Below are 26,888 nucleotides of genomic sequence, written 5' to 3' on the forward strand. Positions count from 1 at the left end.
GTAAGGTATCACTATATCCAAAGAATAAGCAGAAAGACCCTCCCCCTAATCAGGTAGTCATTCAAGCCGGAGAGGTCAGGGTCCACCACTAGAAAGAGGGAGGAGAGGCTTAATCCGGAGTGGAAGCGGATTGAGGCCACTATCAACTGCGCTTTCACACCCGCTAAATAATCCGCTTTCAGTCAACTGCAAGGGGCGTGTACTGTGTGGAATGGCAAAATACAAACAACCTGAGCCTTCAGGGAAGGCGGTATATAAATGTGAAAAATAAGTAAATAAATAAAAGCGGGGGGGGGGGGTTGCTTCCAAGCACGTTTGGAGAAGGGGCATTGCAGGGATCAGAGAGACTCCAGCTGTATTAGAGGACCCCAGCCTCAATAAACTGTCCTGAACACACCTGAGTTTGGGAACAGCCTGACTGGGGCTCTTCGGCTGCAGAGAGGGGGATCCCAGAGGCGTTTGGTCCGCTGGATTACAACGCATTCTGCTTGGCGGGTTTAATCCCTATTTCACTGCCCTCCCACCCGACCTACGATGGGATAAAGCATCCTACGGAGTTCCAGCGGGTTCATTTCCTTCCAAGAAGGCGTCAAACCTGCACTCTCGCTTGGCGGTTCGAATCCACCTAGATAACCATCCATCTGTCCCGGGAGGAGTTCTGCCTCTCCCTGTAGCCCTGGCCCAAAGTATTTGGCTGACAGACAAGGGGGAAGGGGTGGTTAGAAGGCCTTCTTTCACTCTCCACCTCCCTCAACCCCTTCCCCCGAGATCCTGGAATCGGTCTCAATCCGGTTTCAACGGGACCATTTCATTAGGAAGAGATGGTTCTGACCCCCAATTCAACGCGGCTGCCTCCACGACCCTGCCTCCAACTGCAGAAGAAGAAGAAGAAGAAGAAGAAGAAGAAGGAGGAGGAGGAGGAGGAGGAGGAGGAGGAGGAGGAGGAGGAGGAGGAGGAGGAGGAGGAGTTGGTTCTTAGAAGAACCAAAAAAAAGGATGTCACTCCGGCCCCCCATCTCCCTCCGCTTCTCGGCGAGGGGAGAAACGACCCCCTTCGGGTTTCCTGGCGCCGCTGGCGTTTCCTGAGCCAAACAGGCAAATCGACTTCGGAATCGCCTGGAGGCAAATCTGCATTATCTACGGCGCGTCCAGCACGAGCCACGTCTGTCTCGACTGACAAAACCGGCGCGTTTCGGGAAAGCACGGAATTGGCGCGATTCCCCGCGCAGGGTGAGAGGCCCGATCCCGATCCATCGGGCAGCTCAAGCCGCAACCCCGAACCAGCTGCACGGCTCCGCTCTCCGCCCTAGAGCGCTTGGGGGAAGCGATCCAGACCTTAGCAAGCAGGGCTCGACTCAACGGTCTGCTTTTCCGTGGGAACCCCAATCCCCTTGACTCCAGTTGCAGCGGCTTAACGCCCTTCAGCCCACCCCACGGAGGAATAGTCCGACGGCAATAATCCCGGAATTCTTCCGTCTTTACGGCCCCCCCCTCCCCCGAGCCCGAACCAGATTAAGGAGAAAAGGGGGAAGAGCTGATTGGATCCGAACGGGTCTTTCGAAGGCCGCCTCCCTGGGCCTCCTTTACTTACTGGGAGGAGGTCCTGCTTACTGGGAATGTCGCCGGAGCGCGGCCTCAGCAAGGGAAAGAGCGCCCCCCTCCCCCCAGCCCAATTACATCCCGGGCCCGCGGCGAAAGGCCGGAGGGGAGGGAGAAAAAGAGACCCGGCGCGGCAGGCAAGACGAAGGTGGAGACTCTCCCCGCGGGGTCCAGCCCTCCAGGAAAGCCGGCCAGCAAGGCACAACCCTCCTTTGTGGCCCGTCCCCGGCGGTCTGATACCCGTGGATAGACTGCCACGGGTCAGGGAGGCTCCACTGTGTCAATTGTCTATCTGCTGCGTTGTCTCCGCTGCTTAGGGCGAAGGAGGGGGTGGGTTTCGGGCACTGTGCCCGAGCCAGGTGCCAAAGACGTGCGTGCTCAAATCCAGAAGGATCGCGGCCCCGCCGAGCCCCTTTCTGTTTACCTCCTTGCTCAGGCTGCTCCTCACGCCCGCATCTTGCGCCGCATCTGATGGGAGTCGGGGTGGGGATGGAGAGCCCCGGGCCGCCGTCTTACATCCAAGGAGACCTCTCCCGGCGGAGTCTGTGGCTGGCTTGGAGTGGGGGGTGGCGGCAAGTGGAGAGAAGCGCCGGTCAGGCGCCGCGGCCGGACCGACGCTTCCCCCGGCTCAGCAGGCGGCTGGATCTCCGCGCTTGGCTGCGCCGCTCGCCGCCTCCGCCTCTGAACTCGCCGACGGACCGAAAGGACGACACCCAGTGGGCACGGTGACGTCACCGCCCGCCTTACGCTCTTCCCCACCGCAGGAAGGGGGACCTCGCGGAAAGGAGGGGGCGGCCGGCGACGGTCCCGCAAGCCCTTGAGCCGGACATGCTCGGCTGGACTCGAGCGGCAGCGCTTTGGGCCCCAATCCTTCAGTTCCCAGGGCTTAGGGGGGGGAGGGGGCTGGGAGGGACTGAGCGGAGGGGTCTCCTGTGCCCGGCCTCCTCCTCCTCCTCCTCTTCCATCCCAAGCCCCCCAAGGGGAGGTCCCGAGCAGGTCTACTCGGAAGAAGTCAGTCCCGGGGAGGGCGCGGAGTTGGCTCCTTGGCACGCATCGCTAAGATCGCAGCCCGCAAGGTGGGGAAAGGGTTTTCTTAGAAACCCGAGGGGGGGCGGCCAGAGGAAGAGACGGCTGCCGGGGTGGGGGGTGGGTGGGGATGGTCGGGCAGAGATCTGGCGGGCAGAAGCCCCCCAAACCTGGGAGACAGACCCCTGCGGTGGGGATAGCGCTCATGCAAGGCGGGCGAGATCTGCTGTCTAACCAGCAAGGAACTTCATTTCGGCCTCTTGTGCATTGCCCGGTCACCAGCAGATAACCGCCCCGAGATCCCCGTTGCAGAGAACCTACAGACCACGCAGGAGACGCGGCTCTTCTCCTGCCAGACAGGCCGCGCCGGAGCACGCGAGGAATCGGGACCCAAGCATGAGCCGCGCGTCTTCCTCCCTCGTCCTCCGCTCGGGCTGGATCCTGGGCGGCTTTACTCGCCGGTAAAGGCCACCGAGTTCAGTCCAGGAACTCATAGGACCCCTCCTCCCCCTCCTCGCTTTCGAGCCTGAGGAGCAAGCACGCCCGGGATTGGGGCCTGCGGGGGGCTTCGGGAGCGCAAATGCAGGGAAAGGAAACGCCGCTCGACTCAAGAGAAGCCGCTTTTAAGTAAAACGTGTTTTTGAAGCAGCCCCTATAATTACTCTGAGGTCAGCGCAATAAACCTCGCTGCACAAGCTTGCCGTTTTAGGACAGTGTAGGGTTGCTGCAAGGGATCGGGGCCCAGAACCGGAACTTGGGCCTGCCGTGCCCTTCCACCTCAGCCCTACGCTCCCCATTTGCTAACAAGTAAACCTCCCTGAATTCAGCTGGGGTCTCCTTGCGAGTACGCAGGAAAGGGCGCCACAATTGGGGGAAGGCCAAACAGGGTGATCCCACCCGCTCGACCCCAACAATTACAATATACGCGAGCATACACGGGTACACTCACGCACACGGATACGCGTCATGCACGTGTATCACAGTGTGCAAAACGGAGGCGCGTTGGCCGGAAAGGAAGCCGTCATTCACCTCGCAGAGGCCGGCTAAACTGTGCTATGCAAAGCGGGTCTACTCACTGGCGCTTCCTCCCGGGAAAGCGTGACCCCAATTGCGCGCCTACGAGGCGTGTTCCGATCAGAGAATCTAGAGCAGGGGTAGTCAAACTGCGGCCCTCCAGATGTCCGTGGACTACAATTCCCATGAGCCCCTGCCAGCCGGCAGGGGCTCATGGGAATTGTAGTCCATGGACATCTGGAGGGCCGCAGTTTGACTACCCCTGCTCTTGAGCGAACGGCTGCAAAGGAGCCCCCTTCATACAAGCGAAGCGGAGAGGGGTTGGGAAGGAAGGAAGGCGGGCGGGCGGAGCGATTCGGAGCAGGAAACAGCGCCAAATGTTTTGGATCGCAGTGCGGTCGCACCTCGAGGCGTTCATCAGCGACCCGGATCGCAGTCCCAGGCATGCTTGGCCGCAAAGAAAGCGGCATTTACTTCCAGGTGACCCCCTGCTGCAACCAGGAAGCGAGGTTGGAGGAAATGCGTTTGCTTTGATTTCTGTCGTAAAGTCTCAGCCAATATATGGCGACCCCTTAAGGCAGGGGTGGCCAAACGGTGGCTCTCCAGATGACCGTGGACTACAGTGACCATGAGCCCCTGCTAGCACCAACACATACAAATACAGGCCACTACATTCCGTCTCTCCGGCCTTCAGCCCCCCCCCCCTCCAAGGGATTTCTCCTTCCTCCTAGAACAGAGTTAGGCCAAACTGTTGCTCTTAGGTGGCCATGGACTACAATGACCATGAGCCCCTGCCATCAACACATACAAATACAGGCCCATCCATTTCTTCCGTCTGTTCTTCTGAAAGAGGGTTTTTCTCCCTCCTAGAGCAGGGGTGGCCAAACGGTGGCTGCGATCCTGGACTCTCATTGCACGCGGAAAGGCCGTGGGACTTCCTTTCGAGTAAACCTACAGCGTCGGAGGAATTCTTTCCCAGTAAATGCAGTGGGGATTTTGGGGTGGGGGTGGGGGAAATGAATTAAAAAGCAAAAGAAACCGAGCTTATGCCTTTGGAGAGCAATCTTAAATAGGTCTACTCGGAAGCAAGGCCGCGTTTGTTTGTTTTTTTGAGGAACAGGTGGACTGCTCCTAGCCAAGTGGGATCCTTAAACCGGTTTAGCCGGGGTCTCTGGCTTTAAACCAGAGAAAATTGGGCTTCAAAATCCCTGTTCATCAAGGAGACCCTCTGCAAATTAACTCAGAAGTAAATCCCGCCCGGAAATTTACCCCCGGGCAAATGACATTTCGGTTCACAGCCATAGGCCAGAGGTCACCGAACCAAGAATTCGACGGATTCGGATGTGAGAGAAAGTGGATTGTGTTTGGGGGCGGCGTAGAACGGCTGGCTCTGCTTCACTTCTTTGAGACCTTCTTCCAGCCCCTGGAGAAGGGGAGACCCCCCCCCCGTAAGATGCTTTAGGGCCCTTTGTGGAGACAAGCGGGGTATAAATGCAGGAAATCGAGTTGACGCCTAAACAGAAGGCTGGGTCGCTAGTGTATCCCGATCCATTCAAATACCCTTCGCGTTCGGAAGGGAGGCTTAGCCTGTATGCGCGCCTGGTGGCTGCTAGTCAGTTCCGCTCTGCGATCCCTGCGCCTTTAAACCCGCATGACTCGCACCAGAGTCAACCGGCTCGAATCCAGAGACCCATGTGGAGCTCACGATCCTGGGTTCGCGGGCTGACAGATACCTTTGCAGATCTAAGCCAGCCGATCCCTTTGAAAAGCAATTCAGCAATTCCCCTCCAGTACCAGCCACGGGTTTCCTTTGAAGCCCTGACTCAAAATTCTTTGTAAACCATCGTCTGTAAGTGGTTCTCCCCTCCTTTGGATGCGGAGCTCTGACGGCTTCAGGACACGAAAGATTAGACCAGGGATACCGTCTTCTTCTTTTCAAAACAATATTATTTAGATTGATATCCAGCCCCCCCCCCCCCCGCTGGCGCCATTGAAATGTAGCTAAATTGATTCTGCGCACCTCTCCAAGAATTTGCAATAAAATGGGACCACACAGTCCCCGGAAATGGGAAACAGGGTCACGTATTTCTATTTGTCTCTCGTTCCCTGGGACCAAGAGGAAAATAGAATATATCTAATAGACTACATATCAAAGAATACTACGGACTATTTGTTTCAAAAGCATAGCTACCTGTTCTGTCCGCACACAGAGATACAGACAGGTACGTTTTGCAAATAAAATAGCAAGATGTGCTTTAAAGGAAAAAATATTTCCACCCGAATTGCATAGAGCGCGCGGGTGTGCTCCAAATCCTGGGCGGGTAACTGCGTCCAATCTTTTCCCTAGCCCAGAAATATCACCGCTTCGAGTCCCTTTGCCGGCAGAAAAGCGGCCTTAAACCGGCTCCAAGCGAACGCCAGCTTCATATCCGCCCCCTCCGACGGCCCCGATCCTGCAGAAAGAGTCACCGAGGGAATGGCATCGGATTTACTGTGGAGTAGACCGGGAGTCTCCCTTCCGCGGGCAACCATTCCCTGCGCCGTCCTTAGCCCAGTTAAACTCCCGCAGACGCTTGTGGTGTGTTACGGAGAGGAGAGCAAATCCCCGATCCTTCGACTTGGTTCCTCTGGAGTAACGGCCGCCCGCGGTGCTGCACCGGCGAGTAGGTACGAGAAGGGCTTCGGATTCGCCCGTGCGAACCGTGTCCCCTTCTCCTCCTCCATTACTTCGGAGCAACCCTTCGTCCGCGGTCTGGGAAAGCGCTTCAAGTATTCCGGAGTAATTAACCCGCATTAAAGAACCGCGGGGAGCCCGTCTCTGTCTCTAGACTTCACAAAAGCGCTCCTCATCGCCCTGTTCCAGACCCGGCGACTGCGAAAGAAATCCCACGGGATTCCTCGGAAGTAAGGGTGTCCCGGAGGGCAGCCAGGGACGCAAGCCGAGCGGAAGGAGCCAGGAAGCCTCGTTACACGGAGGTAAAACCTATGGAGGCCAGGAGGGGTTTACTTGTGAGCAGGGCCGTGCAATGGATTTTCAAAGGGGGAGGGGAAGCACAATACATCCCAAAACCTTCACGAAATTCTTTAATTCATCTTTCTCACTTTTGTTTGCGTTTTGAAACTCTGGCTATTCTTTTCCCATCGTGTCCCACTGTTAACAGGTTGCCGTTGGTTCTATGGCATTCTGCATTATTTATTTTAGGGAATCTTTTTTGGAGGGGCGGAGCTAGACCCACAACACCCCCCCCCACACACACACACATACACATACACAAATCCGTTCCTTTGTGCAGGGCTTGCTCGTGAGTCGACCATTGCACTACAGGGAGAGGTTGGAAGGTCCTGATTTAAACCTGGGCTGGAGGCGGGCTGCACTTTCGGTCGGCTCTCCTCCCCCTGGCCGAAATGATTTCAATGACTGCCCCTTCCTCTAACAGGGGTGGCCAAACAGTGTCTCTCCAGATGCCCATGGACTACAATTACCATGAGCTCCTGCCGGCACGCTGGCAGGGGCTCATGGTCATTGTAGTCCATAGGCATCTGGAGAGACACAGTTTGGCCAACCCAGTAGAACAGTAGTTTGGCCAACCCAGTAGTCAACCTGTGGTCCTCCAGATGTCCATGGACTACAACTCCCATGAGCCCCTGCCAGCAAAGGGACTGCAGTAGAAGACCAGCAAGTTTTTTCTTTAAGCCAGCGTGGGGGCGTGGTTAAGAGTGGCAACTTTTAATCTGGAGAACTGGATTTGATTTTCCACCTCTCCGTGGGCAGCCAGCTGGACTACAATTCCCATGTATAGTATACCCGTTTACCTGGACAGCCTGGGCAAGCCCCATCTGGTCAGATCTCAGAAGCTAAGCAGGGCTGACCTTAGCTACTATTTGGACGGGAGACCTCCAAGGGTTTGGGTGGTAGTTCCTTCAAGGAACACTAGGGGTCATGACACAGCATCAGGCAATGACAAACCACCTCTGAACATTCCTTGCATGCCTGCAGGACAATCCTTGGCTACCCATGCCATACGATAAATGGAGATCGTTTCCTTCATCTGGAGCAAATTGGTTGGTTGTTCCTGGCCCCAAATAGGTCTTCCTGCCCTGACCTCGGCCAGAGCCAGGGGCTTCTCAGACTGGCTCCAGCCTTGTAGAATGAGATCAGTTCCGCAGGGATTGTAGGAAGGTCCTCTTCCACCAGGCCTACAGCTGAGGCCAGATTAATCTATTCCATTTGGGCCTCCCCCTCCTCTTAGGCCCCCCGCTCTTTCTGTGCCACTCATGGAGCTCACCTGCCACAGGCAATGGTGGCCGGGATAGGGGGGAGTAGTTGGATAGTGGTTTAGTATTAATTAGCGAGTCGATGGTTAATTGTAGAACTTTAGATTTTTAATAAATTAAACTGTTCATGTGTTTTTTTAATAACAAAAATAGAGTCTGAGAGCACCTTTAAGACCAACCAAGAGTTATTCAGGGTTTAAGATCAACCAAGATTTATTCACTCTGTGCATGTACTCAAAACCTCCCACCTTGAATAAATCTTGGTTGGTCTTAAAAGTGCTCTCTTTTGTTGGGCTAAGCAGGGCTGGCCTTGAGGGGGAGACACCAAGGCAAATCACCTCTGTTAGTCCTTTTCCCAGGAAACCACACAAGGCCACGGCAAGCTGGTTGTGACTTCAAGCCCTAACCCAAGAAAAGAACTGGAAAAAACTGACTTAAGTTGAGGCTCTGTGGCCTAGACCTCTGTACCCTTCCAATCCCTTTTGCGAGTATTCTTTAAGAAGCGTACTTTGACAAAGCTAGCTGCTTTTTCCAGGGAACATTTCCCCCCACCCCCAATATCTCACAACAAAAAACAAATTATGAAAGTACGCCAGCCGACTCCAGAGCCTGTTGTCTGAGATTCAGCTATTAGCTATGAATGTTACAGCCGGACTTTTTGCCCAAGGAGAAGCTCAGGGTGTCCAATGAACAAATCCAAATATAGAACAATTCAATTACTTTTTTTTTTGAGTTTCATTTTTAAAAGTGTTAAATTATTCTCTATTTGATACGCAGGCCCAAGATGCAAGCAATAAGCACCGTGCTCTGTTTCGACGTGATTCAAATATAATTTTTAAGAAGGTATTTCAGTCCTTTGTCTAAGGTTGCTTCTGCATGGTAAGAGTTATCTACTTTGTAATGATCACCCCTGGGTCGTATTTGCACTGGCTATGGAACTTTTTCTGTCTACTTTCCCCCAGTAGCCAGTATTTCCCCTGCATTTCCCCCTACTGCTTCACTGACAGACTTTCTGAAAATTAAAAGGTAAAGGTATCCCCTGTGCAAGCACCGAGTCATGTCTGACCCTTGGGGTGACACCCTCCAGCGTTTTCTTGGCAGACTCAACACGGGGTGGTTTGCCAGTGCCTTCCCCAGTCATTACCGTTTACCCCCCAGCAAGCAAGCTGGGTACTCATTTTACCGACCTCGGAAGGATGGAAGGCTGAGTCCACCTTGAGCCGGCTGCTGGGATTGAACTCCCAACCTCATGGGCAAAGCTTTCAGATGGCTGCCTTACCACTCTGCGCCACAAGAGGCTCATTCTGAAAGTTATTATAACTTTAAAAAAAAGGAAAACAGCAGCTCCCAAGGCCATATAACACTATAGCAGACTGTCTGAACCAAGGGGTTCATGAAACTCTGGGGTTTCTTGACAGCCCTGGAAGGGTTTCCCAAATGGGTCGGCATTAATTAATGTTCAGCATATTTTAAAAATATATTAACCATTTATCTGCAATATGACCATCTATGGTCATGTTGACCCACCCTTCCCTCCCAAAATGGCTAGTGATGGGCCTGGAGGTGGTGGGGAGGGGAGGGGCCCTGGATGTACATGTACACAGCTATGCTTCCTAACCATGTTCTGCGCCATCGCACCACTTGGGGGTTTTCTCAGAACCTGAAGAATGTTTCAGGAGATCCGTGATGGTAAAAGAAGTTGAGAAAGGTTATACTACAATGGAGCAGAGTTACTTTCTGTTACCCCAGAGGGGCGGACCAGATCCAATGGATTGAAATTAATGCAAACGAATTTTTGGCTTAACATCCAGAAGAAGTTCCTGAAAATTAGAGCAGTTCCTCAATGGAACGGGCTTCCTCGGGAAGTGGTGGGATATCCTTCTTTTTAAGCAGAGGCTGGATAGACATCTGACAGAAATGCTGATTTTATGAACTTAGGCAGATTGTGAGTGGGTGGGCAGGAAGGGATGTGCCAGTGTTTAGAAGAAGAGTTGGTTCTTATATGCCGCTTTTCCCTACCCAAAGGAGGCTCAAAGCAGCTTACAGTCGCCTTCCCATTCCTCTCCCCACAACAGACACCCTGTGGGGTGGGTGAGGCTGAGAGAGCCCTGATATCACTGCTCAGTCAGAACAGTTTTATCAGTGCTGTGGCGAGCCCAAGGTCACCCAGCTGGTTGCATGTGGGGGAGCGGGGAATCGAACCTGGCATTCTGCAGCATTATACTGCTATAGCATTATATTGCTATAGCAATCGCCTTTTGAAAAAAAGTCTTCAAAAAGCTTACCAAATGCATGGCAGGGAACATGGTGTTGGCAAGGGGTCAATCGATGGAAAATGGAGTGGATGGGAATGCGACCACATGCATGCGTTTGTGGGGGAGATTGGAGCATGTTTACTTCATGATGCCTTGCAGAGAGGGGGTGTGGCTCAATGGAGGAGCCTCTGCTTGGTGCGCAGAAGGTCCCAGGTTCAATCCCCAGCCTCACCAGTTAAAAAGACCAGGCAGTATGTAATGAGAAAGACCTCTCTGCCTCAAACTTTGGAGACCCCCTGCCAATTTGAGCAGGCAATCCTGATCGTTACGGACCAATTGGTCTGACTTAAGTCTAAAGTAATTTCATGTGTGATGCTCTCCTTCCTATGTGCTTGCCAGCTAGATGCCAAATAAGCAGCATTGCACTGGATGTCTTCTAGAGCAGGGGTAGTCAACCTGTGGTCCTCCAGATGTCCATGGACTACAATTCTCATGAGCCCCTGCCAGCTGGCAGGGGCTCATGGGAATTGTAGTCCATGGACATCTGGAGGACCACAGGTTGACTACCCCTGCTCTAGAGCAGGCATTCCCAAACAGGGGTCTGTAGACTCCTGGGGGTCTGCAGGAGCTCTGGAGTGGCTTAGTATGGGGTATGGAATTCGCAGTTCACTGGGAGGGGGGGTATATAGGGTTGACCCTGGGTTGTACATGTCTGGGGAGTCCTTTTGACCCTCCACCTAAGTAATCAAGAGGGGTGATTGGCTCAGGATCAGAGGGAGGGAGCAAAAGGAGGGCTGTCGTGATGTCACTTCCGAGGGGGTGTGGTGGTGCTAGAGGTGGGCGTGGCCAGCTGACATCACTTCTGGACCTCCTCGAAGTCTAAACAATTATTTCAGGGCCACCTCCAAGGTCAAAACATTGAAAAAAGGCAGTGAATAGTAAAAGGAACCACTAAAGCAATAGGAGAGAAGGGAAGCAAGGAACAATGCTAGAGGATAACAGGGTAGAAGGAATGACCCAGGTTTGTCAACTAGTTAAATACTCGGTAGTCAATTAATTAATTGGCTAAAAGGCCGGGAAGCTGTTTGCATTTTGCCCAGTTTGGAGAAGTCACCCCCTTTTTGAGGTATGAATGGAAACCTATGGTAGCCCTGCAGCTGAAGAGGCACAGACGGCTTCTTGCTCTCCGAAGGGAACCGTCTGTAAACATTTTGTTTCTCTTTTTCCATTACACAAAGAGAGCTTCCGCACAAGAAACCATGAAGCTTTTAATGCCCATCTCGGCTGACGAACGGTTTGCTTTGGCAAATGAAAATTGGCCCCTGCCGGTTAATCAAGAAAAGCTTTAATGCTGATTAAGTTGCTGAAAGTTAGTTACAGCTTGCCTCGCCTTAGCATACCAATGACGCTGACCGTAGCACACCGCCTCACTCCAAATCTCTCCCTAGATGTACAACGCATGGAATTCGCAGTTCACTGGGAGGGTTGTACATGTCTTGGGAGTGGCTTTGACCCTCCACCTAAGTATCAAGAGGGGTGATTGGCCCAGGATCAGAGGCTACCACCAAGTGAAGAATTGCTCTTCTTTCATTGCACTTTCACATTGCAGTTTCACCCCACTTTAGTGACAGTTTGCAAACAGATTTTGCCATTTCACACAGCGTAGGGTAGTGGTTAAGAGCAGTGGCTTCTAATCTGGTGGGTCAGGTTTGATTCCTGGCTCCTGGATGCAGCCAGATGGGCGATCTTGGGATAGTCACAGTCTGGATAGTGCTGTTCTCACAAAACAGTCCTGTCAGAGCTCTCTCAGCCTCTCCTCCCTCACAGGGTGTCTGTTGTGGGGAGAGGCAGGGAAGGGGATTGAGAAGAGAAGACTCACTGGAAAGATTCAGGTGAGTCTTCGTGTTGCTCTGAAGCAACAGCACTGAGTTTGAGTCCAGTGGCACCTTGAAGACCAACCAAGTTTAATTTGGGGCATAAGGTTTTGTGCACATGCACACTTCTTCAGATAGCTAGGACAATCATACTAGGAAAAGAGAACAGGAAAAGAACCCATGGGAGATGGATCGACTCTCCATGAGCAAGGCTGTTAATGGTAGAGTGTTCTGGAGGACACAAATTCATGGGTCCAAAGTGACTTGATGACATTTAACATTATATAAACTCTTGGGGGGGGGCTTGACCACACCACATTTCCCCATCCCTCCATTTTTTCCTCTCCCCTGTATTACATTGATTTTCAGCTGCCCTCAACATTCCACATCTGCCCTCAACATTCCACATCTGCCCTCAACATTCCATAATGAGCATGCTCACCAGTGCTCAACAAACCTTGACGGGGTCTTTTAAGAAAAACAAGCAAGCATGAACTGTGTTTCTAAACACGCAGGGACTTTCCTGTGTGTGCACAATTCTTTAAGGATTTGAAGGTTTTGCAGTCTCCAGGTAAGCCCTTGACTATTCGAAGGAAGAAATCTAGACTCTGGATTTCAGTTCTCAAGTCTGTTAGAAAGTAACCTTTGATTTGTCAAGTGGGAGGAACACAGGATGAGGGACTCAAGCCCACCCTGGATGCTGATTTTGCCTCCCCTGCTCAAGATGTGATCACATCCAGGGAATGAAAATGCATACACCAAGCCAGCTCAGTGTAGGAGAGGCAGCTTGGTGTAGTAGTTAGGAGTGCGGACTTCTAATCTGGCGACCCGGGTTTGATTCTGCGCTCCTCCACATGCAGCCAGCTGGGTGACCTTGGGCTCACCATGACACTGATAAAACTGTTCTGACCGAGCAGGAATATCAGGGGTCTCTCAGCCTCCCCTCCCTCACAGGGTGTCTGTTGTGGGGAGAGGAAAGGGAAGGTGACTGTAAGCTGCTTTGAGACTCCTTCAGGTAGAGAAAAGCAGCATCTAAGAATCAACTCTTCTTCTTGTTCAGTAATATCAGGGCTCTCTCAGCCTCACCTGCCTCACAGACCCCTCCTGGTAGAGAAAAGTGGCATATAAGAACCAACTCTTCTTCTTCCTCCTCTTCTTCATTGTTCAGATATTTCCGACTCAGCATTCCTTTCCTTATTCTAGCAGTCTTTTTTGAACTTTTGATCATGGAATATTTTTCTGGCTTCGAGGGACACTGGAAATGGCGACTTGCCCAATCATTTCCCATTTCCTTTGCGCAGAAAAAGATGGGGCCTGAAGAGCAACAGAGGAAGTGGCCTCCAGTGATGCTAGCAGCTGTCCGAACGTCTTGGGAAAGGCCGCCTAATCCCTGGGCAGCCCTCATGTAACCTTTCTGAACCCATGGGTGCCTTTGGAAATCTGACACTGGTGGTGGACACAACCATAAAATGGCTGCCAAAGGAGGCGGAGCCAATCACAACAGCAATGCCGCAAAAGGCAGAGACAACACACCCTAGCAATGGGGAATTGGGTGTGTGTGTTAAAAATAAAAACAAAAACAGTAGGGAGAACCCCACTTCAAAAAAAGAACCAGAAATTTAAAGAACTCCAAATCTGAGTGCCCAGTAATGCTGCATATATATAGCAAATGTGTTATCAGATATACAAATACATTCAAAACACTTAGAGACCTAATAATAGCCTCAAGTCAGAATAAAATCATACAAGTATGTCAAATATAGACCCGAAGCAACCGTGACCATATGCCTGTTGGCACCAATGGCCTTCTTCAGTGGTCGAATGTAATATTTACACAATGGCTCCAGACATTGCAATATTGATGCAATAATGCATAGAAACTTGGACCGAGTTGAAATTGTTATGATCAATATTTGTGACACAAGGCAGAAATATAATTTCAGAGGCCTCCTAAACTTCTGCCCCGTTTCAATACACGTGGTCTGGAATGAAATTCTAAGAGAATACCTTCTTATCCCGGTCCAAGGAAATAGATTTGATTCTGGTTTGAGGTTATTATTTGGGCCTACAACTGAGTTAATGTATTTGTAATGAATATATAACTTGTCCTCTAGTCTATTGGATAACAAGTTTGTTACAGATTGAGCTACAGCCCCCTTAAATTTTGATTTCTTTAACCTTCTAGTTCTTAATTAAAAAAAATACACCAGAAAAGAGGTAGGGGAGAGATTATATCCAACACTGTGAAGGCAGAGGCCACCAAAATATCATTTTAATTTCCCCAGCCAATCAGATCTCCACTGGCAAATCAGAAGCCCTGTTAGGCCAAAGTCTGACCTGACCCCTCCCACTTTCTAACAAGATTTGCAAACTCCAGAAAAAGTCGGGGGGGGGGGCATGATACCCTGGTTCAAGAGATGACAACTGTTTTTGGTGGAGATGGTTTAGCAAAGGCTTGCAATGGGACAAGCTTTCATGTAAACCAAACTGAAGATACTTTTGGCCCACTCAGAGCCATTCTAAGTCAAGTGACACCTTTCTAAGGGATTACTCAACTAAAGACGAAACTGCCTGGGCATGTAACCCATTTAAAGGACATATAAAATAAATGTCAGAGGGGTGCTCAGTTCTAGAGCTGACAATTCTAGGCTTCAAAAATGCACGTATCTGGTTGGAACATGGCAAAATATGACAGAATAAATCAGGGTGTGTGTAGAGATGTTATTTTAAGTGAGCTTTGGGGTGAAACTGATTTTTCATCTGAAGTGAAATTAAAAATATCCTTAGTCAGCTGGATGAAATAAAAGAAACAGTCCCCCTTGCTTTAAAAAAATCAGATTATTTCATCCCCTGGGGGTGGATGAATTAATAATCCAATTAATCCAAGTTTACAATATGTGTAGATTACTTGGGGGTTACAGGTTATGGGCCCACCTCCTGCCTCACACCTTTGGTTGAATATTAAGGTGCCTAAAGGACATACTGTCAGTTAGACAGCTGCAAGGAATGACTTGCATATCTGGATGGGTCCTCACACATAAAATATTCCAATTGCTCGATCACTTCAAGTGCACGAGTGTTTAGGGGATCCAATTTGTACGTTCATCTGCCAGTTACCACTGACTGGATCAAGTGAAAGGCATGCACGTGTGAATGGGCACTATGCTTTCCAGATCTATGCATGATGAAGGAGGAGGAGGAGGAGGAGGAGGAGGAGGAGGAGAAGAAAGGAAGAGGAGGAAGAGGGATTGTGTACTCCCCGTTCACTACCCAAAGGAAACTCAAAGTAGTTTACAATTGCCTTCCCTTCTCCCCACTTGTGAGTTAGGGGAGGCTGATTGAAAGAACTGTTATTGGCCCAAGGTCACCCAACTGGCTGTATGCAGGGGAGTTACGAGGAATCAAACCTGGTTCTCCAGATTAGAGGCTGGTGCTCCTAACCACTACACTGCTCTGGGTCTCAAGAAGATAAATTTTAAAGACTGCTTTTAAACCCTCAGTAAATATACGCTTATGACATTTCCCTCTGATAATCTCACTGTTAATCTCATTAATGGTTTCTTACAAAGTTTTAATTAAAATGTAATTTGGAGGCTGCTAGAAGCTTGAAAGAACGTCATCTTCGCTGCATAACAACTCTGTTTTGCCGTAATGGTTCATCGGCTGCAATAATTGTATATGGTTTTCAAAAATTATGAGGAAACCCAACCCTACTATTGTTCTGCTCTGTCCATCCGCCTATTCTGTGCTAGCAGGGTAAATAAGTCAAGGATATGCACACGCTGTGTTTTCGGTTAAAGGAGGCAAAAATGATTTATTTATGGAGGGACATACTGTGATAGTTCAGATAGGATAGCGTCTGCCTACATGGCTATCTTGTGGTAAGGCAGCAGACATGCAGTCTGAAAGCTCTGCCCATGAGGCTGGGAGTTCAATCCCAGCAGCCGGCTCAAGGTCGACTCAGCCTTCCATCCTTCCGAGGTCGGTAAAATGAGTACCCAGCTTGCTGCTGGGGGGTAAACGGTCATGACTGGGGAAGGCACTGGCAAACCACCCCATATTGAGTCTGCCATGAAAATGCTAGAGGGCGTCACCCCAAGGGTCAGATATGACCCGGTGCTTGCACAGGGGATGCCTTGACCTTTTTTACATGGCTATCTAAAGGAGAAGAGAGGTGAGAAGCTTCCCTGAAGAAGGAGGAAATTGCAATAAGGAGTAGCAATCTAGGGACAGATAAAAAGCACACTAAAAGATAGAAAGGTCCTGAACTCTCCGACCTATCTAACCGTCTTCTTGCTGCCCCCTTCAGGGTCTTCTCTTCTTAACTTTGTACAACAGACATTGCCTACTCCAACACTCTGAATACAAGAATACGGTGTAAATGGAATCGGACAGCTGATCTAACAAAGGGTCTCCTTTCCTTGCTCTGACTGTGCAAAACAGACCTAATCTTCACACAACTAGAAAACGCAGGCTAGGGTTGCACTGCTTCACACGGCCCACACATGACAGCAAACACACAAACTCCTTCCATGGACATCTGTTCATAAGAAAGAGACAGGCCAGGCTTACAGTCGCCTTCCCTTTCCTCTCCCCACAACAGATACCCTGTGAAGGAAGGGAGGCTGAGAGAGCCCTGATATTCCTGCTCGATCAGAACAGTTTTATCAGTGCCGTGGCGAGCCCAAGTTCACCCAGCTGGTTGCATGTGGGGGAGCGCAGAATCGAACCCGGCAGGCCAGATTAGAAGTCCGCACTCTTAACCACTACACCAAGCTGGCTCTCCTTTTTCTGACTCTGAGAAACTAACATCATGACCCAAGGGAGACCCTGGATCCACAGTCTTTAAAAAGACTGAATTCCCACCCACCCCACAGCCAATATGACCGCGGGGCATTGGGGCCCCAGTGAGAACCCATGGGAATCAAGACAGACTAGAGTAGTGAATTTTGGATTTCATGTGCACTCTTACTCCTGCTGCCTATCCCCATAGGAACAGTGGGCCAGCCCCACTAGTGGGAATCCCTTTAGCATCACGTGTGAACAGGACCCCCCTAGGTTGCTAGGCTCCACTAAGATCGCAGCCTGATCTTAGGTCAACTTACTCAAAAGCAGGTTCTTTGGAACTCAGTGGCCCTCCTTGGGAGCATGCTTATGGAAAGTATAACCTAAGCACACCCCCCCACCCAAAAAAAACAAAACAAACCAGCAGAGGAGGGGCTGTGGATCGTGCCCTTAAAGGGTACTATTAAAATAGGCGACTCCTCTGGAATCAACGAACCATTCTGCAGTATCTTGGGGAAGACCCACTGACACACACAAACACACACCTGGACATATTTAAAAAAGCAAACGTGTTTAGTGAAAGACAGGTTCTCCCTGCGCCAGTGCTTCGGTGAAGAAATATTTGAATTGTCAGCCCAGTTAAGCTCCACTTGCTTGCCTTCCGCAACTCGGTTTGAGGAGCAAGCAAGCCAGCAGATACGGTAGGAGCTCATTGGCCAGTATCAGTGCCGCCCTGAGTAACCCAGGGATAAGATATAGGGGAGCTGGGCTGGGCTGCATGCCTTCCAACCAGATGGCAACTGCAGGAATTTTGGCTTCAGTTAACCCTTTCCTCAAAACTAACCCAAATATCAGGTGGCTTTTTTTTTAAAACTTTGTCTTTATTTCTTTTGCATATTTTTGTATGCATCTGCTTGGCATGCAGAAGGTCTCTGGTTCAATCCCCGCCTCTCCAGTTAAAAGGAGGACCAGGCAGGAGGTGATGGGTGATGTGAAAGACCTATGGAGAGCGCCTGCCAGTCTGAGCAGACAATTCTGGCCTGGATGGACTGACGTCAGGATCAGGCAGTAACATGCTAAGATGATGATAATGATAATATTTTTTATATCCTGGCCTTCTCAGGTGACTCAGGGTGGGTAACATTAGAATAAACAATATAACCAGTGGTCCATCTAGTCCAGCATCCTGCCTCACACGCTGGCCAGCCGGTTCCTCTGGAGGGACCACAACAGGGCACAGAGGCCGAGGACTTCCCCTGATGTTGCCTCCTGTCTCTGGGATTCAGAGGTTTAATGCCTCTGAATGTGGAGGCTCCCCCCCCCAGTCACCATGGCCCCTGGTGAATATATCCTCCATCAATCTCTATTTTAACCCCCTTTCAAGCTGGGTCCATCACACTTCCTGTACTGCAGCCCCCCCCCCCCCGGAATATGCTTGCTGGCAAAATTCCTTGCAAGTAGAAAGCAGAGTGCTCAAGGCTAAGCATAACAGAAGCAAAGGATACTCAATTGTGAGTGACACTCAATCAGACTGAAGGTGGGAGTCCTGCACTGTAGGACGCTTATTCTGTTCTAGGGAATCCATCATTGATAGGCTCGGTAGAGATGGGGAGCTCTTACTGGCTAAGTTGTATAAGATGGAAGGAGATGCAACCCCCACATTCTTCTTTGCTAAAGGGGAAAGGAGGAGAAGGAGACCAGAATTCCTGGAGAGCTATCCGGCTCCTTCCAAGGAGACAGTAATAAAAGACCAGAGAGTAAACAGGAAGTGTAGGGAGCTGAGTAATCTACCCGGAGCTGAGCATAGCCCCCTCTGAAGGCCGGAACTTGAGACAGTCCAATTGGCTTCTCTTCTATCCCTGCCCAGCAAGCCATCAATTTGGCTTCTGGGTTTTTTGCCACCTGCTTTGGCTTGACCTCCAATCCACGGAAGAGTTCTGTGACATCCAAAAGTTGGCTTGCAGGGGTGGGGGGTCATGGTCTACTGGCTGATGTGCCTCACTTTTTCGGATGACACATAGGCACAGGGAACAATCCTGAACAGGTCTACTCAGAGTCAGAACCACCCTCAGGTCTATTGAATGGAGCTGGATCCCAGGAAAGGGTTCTCAGGAATACACTGGGAGTAAAGAAGAAAAGAGAAGAATTGTTTTTGTTTTAAATAAACTACTTTTCATTACCAGAAGGAGCCTCCAAGGGGCTCACCATCAACTTCCTCCTCCCACCACAAGCACCCTGTGGGGTTGGTAGGGTCGAGAGAGCTCCAGCAGAACTGCTCTGTGATATCAGCTCTAAGAGAACTAGGTCTGGCCAATATTCAGATTAGGAGCTGCTGCTCTTTAACCACAACACCCCCCCCCCCCGCCCAGGCTCCCTTAGTCTTGAGTAAACCAGCGATCAGGACCCCCACCATCTCAATAGGTTCACCCCAAATGGTCCACCTTGGACACCATGTTGGATTCTTCGGAGGTGTTCCTTTCCAGGGAAAGGTGCCTCACATGTTACCATCAGGAGGGATCCACCTGTCCATTGACTATTTCTCCCTTTTGTAAACACGTTTCCACCTTGGGAGGCCAGGCTGGGAGAGGGCATCTCGCCCAATTTGCCCCCAAATGTCTGGGATTTGAACCCCGGGCTTGCCACACCTGCTTAACTACCCCCTCCCCCCCCCGCAGATTTCTCTTTCTCTCTTCCAGGCTAACGTTTACCGCCTGTCCCGAACCCGAGCGGCCTCCCCTTAGTCCTCGAGGATCGGTGCCTTTCAACCGGTTTGCGGACCGACCCCTTTGCGCGTTATTAGAACGGTGCTCCATTGAGAGGCCGGCGCGATCAAAGGCGGCTCTGTTCCGCCGCAGCTCTTTGATGCCGAAGGAGGAGGGGAGGGCATTCCAGGGGCGGCCACGATCCGCGGACCGGGGCGCTCCGCTAGGTCTCCGCAGCAGGCGTCAAAGGCTTTTATCCCGGGGGTCTGCGGGTTCCCCCTCCTCCCCCCCACCCCTTTGCCCGGATCGTGCCCCATGCGGCTGGCCTGGAGAGCCTTTGTCTTTTCCCGCGAGGTGCTTTTGTTCCCCTCCCGCCGCGCCCTCCCCTTCGCAAGGCGGCCGGGCCGACGGCTCATTCCGGCGGTCATTTGAATTTGAAAAGGGAAGCGGAGCGCCTTTGGAAAAAAAGGAAGGGTCCCATCTGGAACAGCCCGGAGCTCAATTAGATCGCATCACTTCAGGGGTTCTCCCCCCTCCTCCCCTCCCCTCCCCTCCCCCCCCTCCTCTCCATCGCCGCCTCGCCGGAATAGCCTTCCAGGCAAGAAGAAGAAGAAGGGGTGGGCTTGGGGGGGCTGAAAGAAGAGGAAGAAGCGACTCGGAGCTGCCAGGGGGAGAGGCGGCCGGCGGGGGAAGCGGGGCACTTGGGGCTCCCCAAAAAACAGAGGGGTGGGGCGGGAAGGGGGCTGGGCGGCGGCCGATTTCGGGAGTCTGTCCCAGCCAAGAGGGGCCTTTTCGAGGAGGAGGAGGAGGAGGAGCAGGAGAGTTTGGCGTTTATACTCCGCTTTTCACAACCCGAAGGCGTCTCCAAACGGCTTACAATCGCCTTCCCTTCCTCTCCACGCAACGGACACCCCGCGAGGTAGGTGGGGCCTAGAGAGCTCTGACAGAACTGCTGTTGGAGAACTGTGGTAGGCTCAAGGTCACAGGCTGGCTGCCTGTGGAGGAGGAGGTGGTGTTGGGGGTCCAGCCCGGCTTTCTTCCCAGGAGAATACCCCCGCGCCCCTCGGGTTCTTCTTTTGGAGAGAAGACATGGGGGGGGGGCGGGATGGGGGAGGGAGCTTTGATGTTCGTAACGATCCGCTGCCAAAAGAGGGGGGGCGCGTTTAACCTTTTGCGCGGCGGCCGGAATTGGCTTGGCCGTCTTTGGTGGTCTCCAGCAGCGGCCGAGGTCTTCAAAACGCCCTTCCTTCCTGCCCGTTTCCTGGGAAGCAAAAGCCACGGTGTCGGGCTGGGTTGGGCGAGGAAGCCAACGGGGCTGACTCCCGGGGAAGCGCGTCGGAGGGTGGGGATAGGGGTGCCAAAGCCACGGAACCCCGGGGGAGTAACTCCGGGGTAAAGGTGCCTCGGATCGGGCCTACCTACCACGGAAGCGCCCAGAAAGCATTCCGGGGAGGATCCGGAGACCGGCATCGATTCCAGGCGCTGGAGGATCGGCTCTTGCGCCGGCTTACTCTGGAGCCAGCCCGGTTGATTTCCAGAGCGGTCCTTCCCGCTGCCACTGGAGGCTCAGAGACCCCGGAGGAGGAGGAAAGAAACCCCTTGGCTTTAAGACTCCTCGGAAGACAGCCAAGGAGGCGATTTCGCCTCCCTTCGCCCTCCTTGATTGGACGCTGCGAAGGCCAGCGCCTCGGGAGTCCACGTGCGCGGGATCGGGTCTGCGGACCGCAGCATGCCCGGAGTCCCCCCCTCCCCGCCCCGTCGAAGCTTCCCGGCGGTCCCGGGCGCGAAGCCGGCGCCGCCCGCCTCGTTGCGCGATGCCCACCCGCCGCGTTCTGGGCGCTTTGTCCAGCCGGTTGCCACCCCGAGGCTGCCTCAGTTACTGCTGAGCCTTCCCTTCGTGGCGCCTCGCGGGCCTCCAGCGAGTCTCGGCCGGGAGAGGTGACCGAGGCGGCTTCTGCGGCCGGAGGGTTTGGCCAGGCCGGCCCTAGGGGGGTGGGAGGGAAAGCAAGGCCGGGAGGAAGGAAGGGGGTCGGCCCTCCCCCGACGCGGCGAGGGAAAGGCTCTCGGCTGCCAAGGAAGGAGCCCAAGGCCCGGCTCTCCCTCCGCCCTCGACATCCCCACCCCCCAAGGGGAAAGTGAAATTGGGAAAGCGAAGGAGGGTGGGTTTCACGGAAGGGCTCCGGGAAGGGCCACCAGTTGGCAGGGGCTCATGGTAATTGTAGTCCATGGGCATCTGGAGTCCATGGGCCAGTTTGGCCACCCAGCTGTAGGGTTTTCTTCACCTGCCTCTGTAGCAACCCTGGTACCAGCCTGCTCCTGACCCTGCTTAGCTTCCAAAATCTGACGAGATCGGCCTAGCCTGGGCGATCTGGTTTAGGAATAGCCACCTTCTTAGAAGAAGAAGAAGAGCTGGGATTTTTACCCCACTTTTTACTATCCGAAAGAGGCTCAAAGCGGATGACACTCGCCTTCCCCTCCTCTCCCCACAACAGACACCCTGTGAGGCTGGTGGGGCTGAGAGAGCTCTGACAGAAACCGTAGTGTGAGAACTGTTCTAACAGGACTGTGACTATCCCAAGGTCACCCAGCTGGCTGCATAGGGAGGAGAAGCGGGGAATGGGACCTCGTTTGAAAATCCCTGGGGGGGGGGGGGTTCCAGTGCTCGACTTCCACTGAGCCTTGCTGCTTTCCTTTTAGGTTGGAGCCTTTCATGAGAACCACCCAGCACCCTGAATGGATTTCCCTGGAGTGAGATCCCGTTGGTCGGTCAACATCGCCTACTCTGTCCGGCAGCAGCTCTCCAAGATCAAAGGCTTTCAGACCACCTCCCACCTGTGCCTTTCAAGGGGAGAAGGCAGGGAAGGGGGGGGGCTTGAGGGAGCCAAGTGAACGTTCAGCCACTGAGTCACGGCCCACTGGACCTCACAGCTAAGTACTGCTTGCTCGGGCTGGCAGCGGCTCTTCAAGGGTTAGGGCCTGGGTCTTCTTGAATCCAGGCACCTGGGATGATTTTGCCGGTTAGTCCAGCGACTGGACCTTGGCCCTTCTTCATGGAGTCCCCGAAGGTACCTTCTGACACGCCATTTTACCCCTTGAGGTCAAGTAACCTCTCAAGCAGCAGCGGACTCATGGTGACCCCATGAGGCCAGCAGAGGTGGCTTGCCCATGGCCTTCCTCTGCATAGAATCTCAGAACTTCCTTGGTGGTCTCCCACCTGACTTGCTCAACCAGATTATTATTATTAATTATTATTATTAGATTTATTCCCCACCACTCCCTAAAGGCTCCTGGCAGCCCCTCCTGAGGGTCTCAAGCAAGAGATGAGCAGAGGCGATTAACCCATTCCTTTCCTCTGCGTAGCAACCCTGGGGACCTCCTTGGGGGGCTCTCACCCACCCTGCTCATCCAAATGATGGCAGCCCTCGGGAGATTCTCAAGGCCGGAGAGGAGCAGTTTCCGGGTGGTCTCCCACCAGCCTGCTCCACCAAATGGTCGCCAGCGTCCACAGGGCTCCCAAGGGTGGAGAGGAGCAGAGGGGGCTCGCCCACTGCTTTCCTCTGCCGACGGGCCCTCCTCTTCCTTGGCGGACTCCCACCCAGGCTGCTTTCGTCCAGGAATGGATGGGCTACCCATTTCACAGGTGGGATTCGGGCGGGGTCTTTTGCCTCAGCTGCTGGGCTGCAACAGGGAAAGGCAAATGAAGTGGTCGCGCTGGCTTCCCCCACCCCACATGCAGAGAGTTAGCATACATTTAAGCGCCAGCCCCCCCCCCCCCCACGCCCTCCCATGCCGCTAGCCGCCTGCCGAGGCTTCAGCGATATGCAGAAGAGGTGAAGAAACAGGGACCCCAAACACTCCATCAAGGCTCATTCTCCCGCCCTTCGTCATGTTGCCCCCCTCCCCCCAATGCGGAGATCCTAATAAAGGCAACCCCATTAAATAGGATCAGGTCCTTCTAAGCCCCCCTAATTTAACTGGACGCAGAAGAGCGCAGCTCTGTTTAGGATGATACTGCACATTCCTCGGGGCAGAGGCCTGGCGTTTTGGAGGGTGGGGGAACGCCTCCCTCTGCAATCGCAGCCCTAGACATATGGGGAAGAGGGGAGTCTTCAGCTGCCCCAGCAGATTATGGCAGGCCCCCCTCCTGGGGGTGTCAAGGCACGAAAGGGGCGTTTGTCCGTCCCGCCCTTCGCCCAGCCGCCTGGACACGGCGCTCTCGAACAGACGGACCCCTGATCCCCCAAGCCACGGCTCAGCTTATGGGGCTGGAAGCAACTCAGGGCAGGCGCTTTTGGGAGTCAAATCTGGGTTCTTTCCTGACCCGATCCTTTCTGCTTTCCTAGGTGCGTCCTCCTCGGTAGAACACCCCGTCGCTAGCTTTGGGCCGAAGACCCTCGGAGCCGAAAGACGGGCAAGGGGGGGGGGCTCTTCATGTAGCCCCGGGATGGACGCCTCTGGTGGCAGGAGATGCGTTCATGATCGATAGATATTTTGGGGGGGGGGGTTCCTGCTTCGAAGGGACACCCCCCTTCCAAGCAGTACTATAAAAGGACTAGGTCTGTGCTTTATTATTATTATTATTATTATTATTATTATTATTATTATTATTATTATTATTATTATTATTATTATTATTATTATTATTATTATTATTATTATTATTATTTCGGGCGGGTCTAAGAGTGAGCGAGCCAGGGGCATGTGGACTATTTGGATATTAAACCCGAGGGGTTTAATAGTCAAATGCCACCCCCTACCCCCTTCCCCCCTTTGGCGGGTTCTTTCCCTCGTGGCGTGAAGGCCGCCCAGGAACCCAAGGGAAAGTCAAGCCAGGGGGACTCACCGCTCCCCGTCCCGCCTCCATCTCGGGGTCTGCCCGACGGCCTTCCGATCCAATATTTCGGCTCCAGAGGGGTCACGGCTACCGGTGGCTTTTCTTCCGGCCCTTTGCCCTCCGGCGTTTGGCCGCCCCTGTTATTATAAAATATCTGATCACGGAGTCTTTTTAGCTGACGCATTTTGACCTACCGGATATATTTTGGTTTGGTTTGGTTTGTTTTGAAAGGGGAAATTCCTACGACTGCCCTCCTCTGCCTACTGACTTACTTGTGAGTAAAAATCCACTGGATATAATTTTAGGCCATTTTTGTTTGTTTGTTTCCCCCTAAAAAAACAAAAAAAAAAAACCCAAACAGTTCTTTTAAATTAGACAGACTTAAGCCGCATAGGTGTAGGGAAACCTGTCTACTCCTGGAATTGGATGGAAACATTTCTATCTATGGGTCTCTCTCTCTCCCATTGCGTGGAATCATCTCTATCTATAGCGCTCTCTTTTGCTACAACACACACACATATAAGAGAGAGGTAGCGCTATAGCTATAGATGCTTCCGTTCAATTATACCTAAATACCTACATACCTGCATATATACATACATATATTTAGAGACAGACAGACCTGCTTCCATTCAGTTATTCATGCACAAGTACATCTACTGACAGGTAGACAGAGAGCGCTGTAGGCATATAGGCTTCCATGCCATTCCAGGGAAATTTTGGTTTCAGTTCAGGTATGCGGCTTACGGGTGGATCAGGATTCTACCTGAAGGTCTAAATCAGAGGAAGTCACCTCAACTTCCCCGCTGGCTCTTCGAAGAGGGAACAGACAAGGCAAAGCGGGGGAGGGGGGGGAAAACAACCCTCGTGAAGTGCTCAGTCCATCTGCAGGCTTACTCGGGAGTCAGTCGCTGCTCCTTAAGCCTGGCTCTGAAAAAGCTGGACGCAAGAGCGGCCGGATCCTGGGCCATCCCCTGGAGCCTTCTGCGGAGAAGGACGGGGTTGGAGGGGCCCCGGAGAGATTATAGGACAGGAAAAGGCGGTGCCTGCAACCAAGGCCGATTTGGTTATGGGGGGCAAGTAACCCATTCACACCTCTGGGTGGGGTGCTGCCCCGGCATTGTTGGACTGCTGGCGGGCCCCAATCCTGCACGCAACTGCGCCATGGCTCCGGACAATTAATAGAGCACCCTTCCTTCGCCAGCCATCGCGAGTACAGTCTGCCCTTCTTTGCTTTCGTTCCTCCAGTACGGAGCTGGGCAAACCCAAACTCTTGCTTGGCCTTTTCCCGTCATGCATCTCTTCAAATCCAGACCTATCAAGGTACACCCGGGTTTACCTGCGCTACAGAGATAATTTCAGGACTATTTTTCAAATGCCATTTCTGAAAGGACAGATCTGTTGAGATGCGTTTCGAAGACGCCGCAGGAACGGGCAGGTTAAGGGCCCGGGCATACCGCGACGAAAAGCTCTCTCAGAAAAGGCCCTAAATCCACACTGAATGCCGGGAGAACTAGATTGACTAGAGTCTGGCTAGCAGAGTTTTATTCGTCATTCCCCCTGGACAGGGAGATAGATATCTAAAGGATGGAAGGGAGGATTAAAGGGAGAATTAAGATTAAATATAGACAGCTATACCTTAGTATACTGGAAGTATAATGGAAGGAAGGAAGGAAGGAAGGAAGGAAGGAAATTAGATAGATTGAATATATTGATAGTATATGGGAAAAAAGGAAAGAAGGATGGAATATGAACGAGATGATAGATGAAGAAAGGAAGGAAAGAAGGAAGGAAATTAGACTTAAATATATTGCAAGTATATGGGGAAAAGAGAAAGAGAAAAAGGAAAAAAGGAATATGAAAGAGATGATAGGTGATAGAGAAAGGAAGGAAGAAGGAAGGGAGGGCGGAAGGAAATTAGATAGACTTGAATATATTGAAAGTATATGGGGAAAAAGGAAAGAAGGAAGAATGGAATATGAAAGAGATGATAGAGAAAGGAAGGAGGGAAGGAAGGAGACAGAGACGAAGGAAGGAAGGAAGGAAGGAAGGAAGGAAGGAAGGAAGGAAGGAAGGAAGGAAGGAAGGAAGGAAATTATGACAGGTAGAGATACTCCATCCATCCTGTGGTGGTGAAAAATTAACGCGAAAGTTGTACAAAAGCCTATCTGACTTTCTGTTTTAAAGTGCTACTGCAATCCACGGAGCTAGGAAGGCATCCCATGATCTGCCTGTGGATCCGCAGACCGAAGAAGCCCAAGGTGGCTTCGGACAGGCATGGAACAACTTGCTCCTTGTCCGCAGCAGCCAGGCCAAGCCCATTCAGTTCTACCGAAATCCGCGGGACCCCTTCCAAATCCCCCCCGTGCCTGGGAGCTGGACGTCGGTATTCTAAGGAAACAACCAGCATCGGGGCTCCCTCCATCCCTGGATGACCTTAAGCTCGTTTCGGGCTCCCGACTGCCCAGATGTCTGGAACTTCGACTAGAGGCGACACATGCTAATATGGAGAAGCCTCCTTTTG

The 26,888-nt window shown here is 52.2% G+C and overlaps 1 protein-coding gene across 2 annotated transcripts in view; it reads right to left on the reverse strand.

Annotated features, from left to right (window-relative positions):
• Positions 1–26,888, reverse strand: part of SKOR2 (SKI family transcriptional corepressor 2) — a 72,808-nt gene that overhangs the window by 44,190 nt on the left and 1,730 nt on the right. Inside the window, exon 1 of one of the 2 annotated variants that reach the window (XM_077346737.1) lies at positions 2,024–2,210. The exons of the other annotated variant lie outside the window; for it this stretch is intronic. The gene's annotated coding sequence lies outside the window, so the exon portion shown is untranslated. Of the gene's footprint in view, positions 1–2,023; positions 2,211–26,888 lie in introns of those variants that run through there. 2 annotated transcript variants of the gene reach the window in all.

This window comes from Paroedura picta, chromosome 7, assembly GCF_049243985.1.
Source record: "Paroedura picta isolate Pp20150507F chromosome 7, Ppicta_v3.0, whole genome shotgun sequence".
Lineage (NCBI taxonomy): Eukaryota > Metazoa > Chordata > Lepidosauria > Squamata > Gekkonidae > Paroedura > Paroedura picta.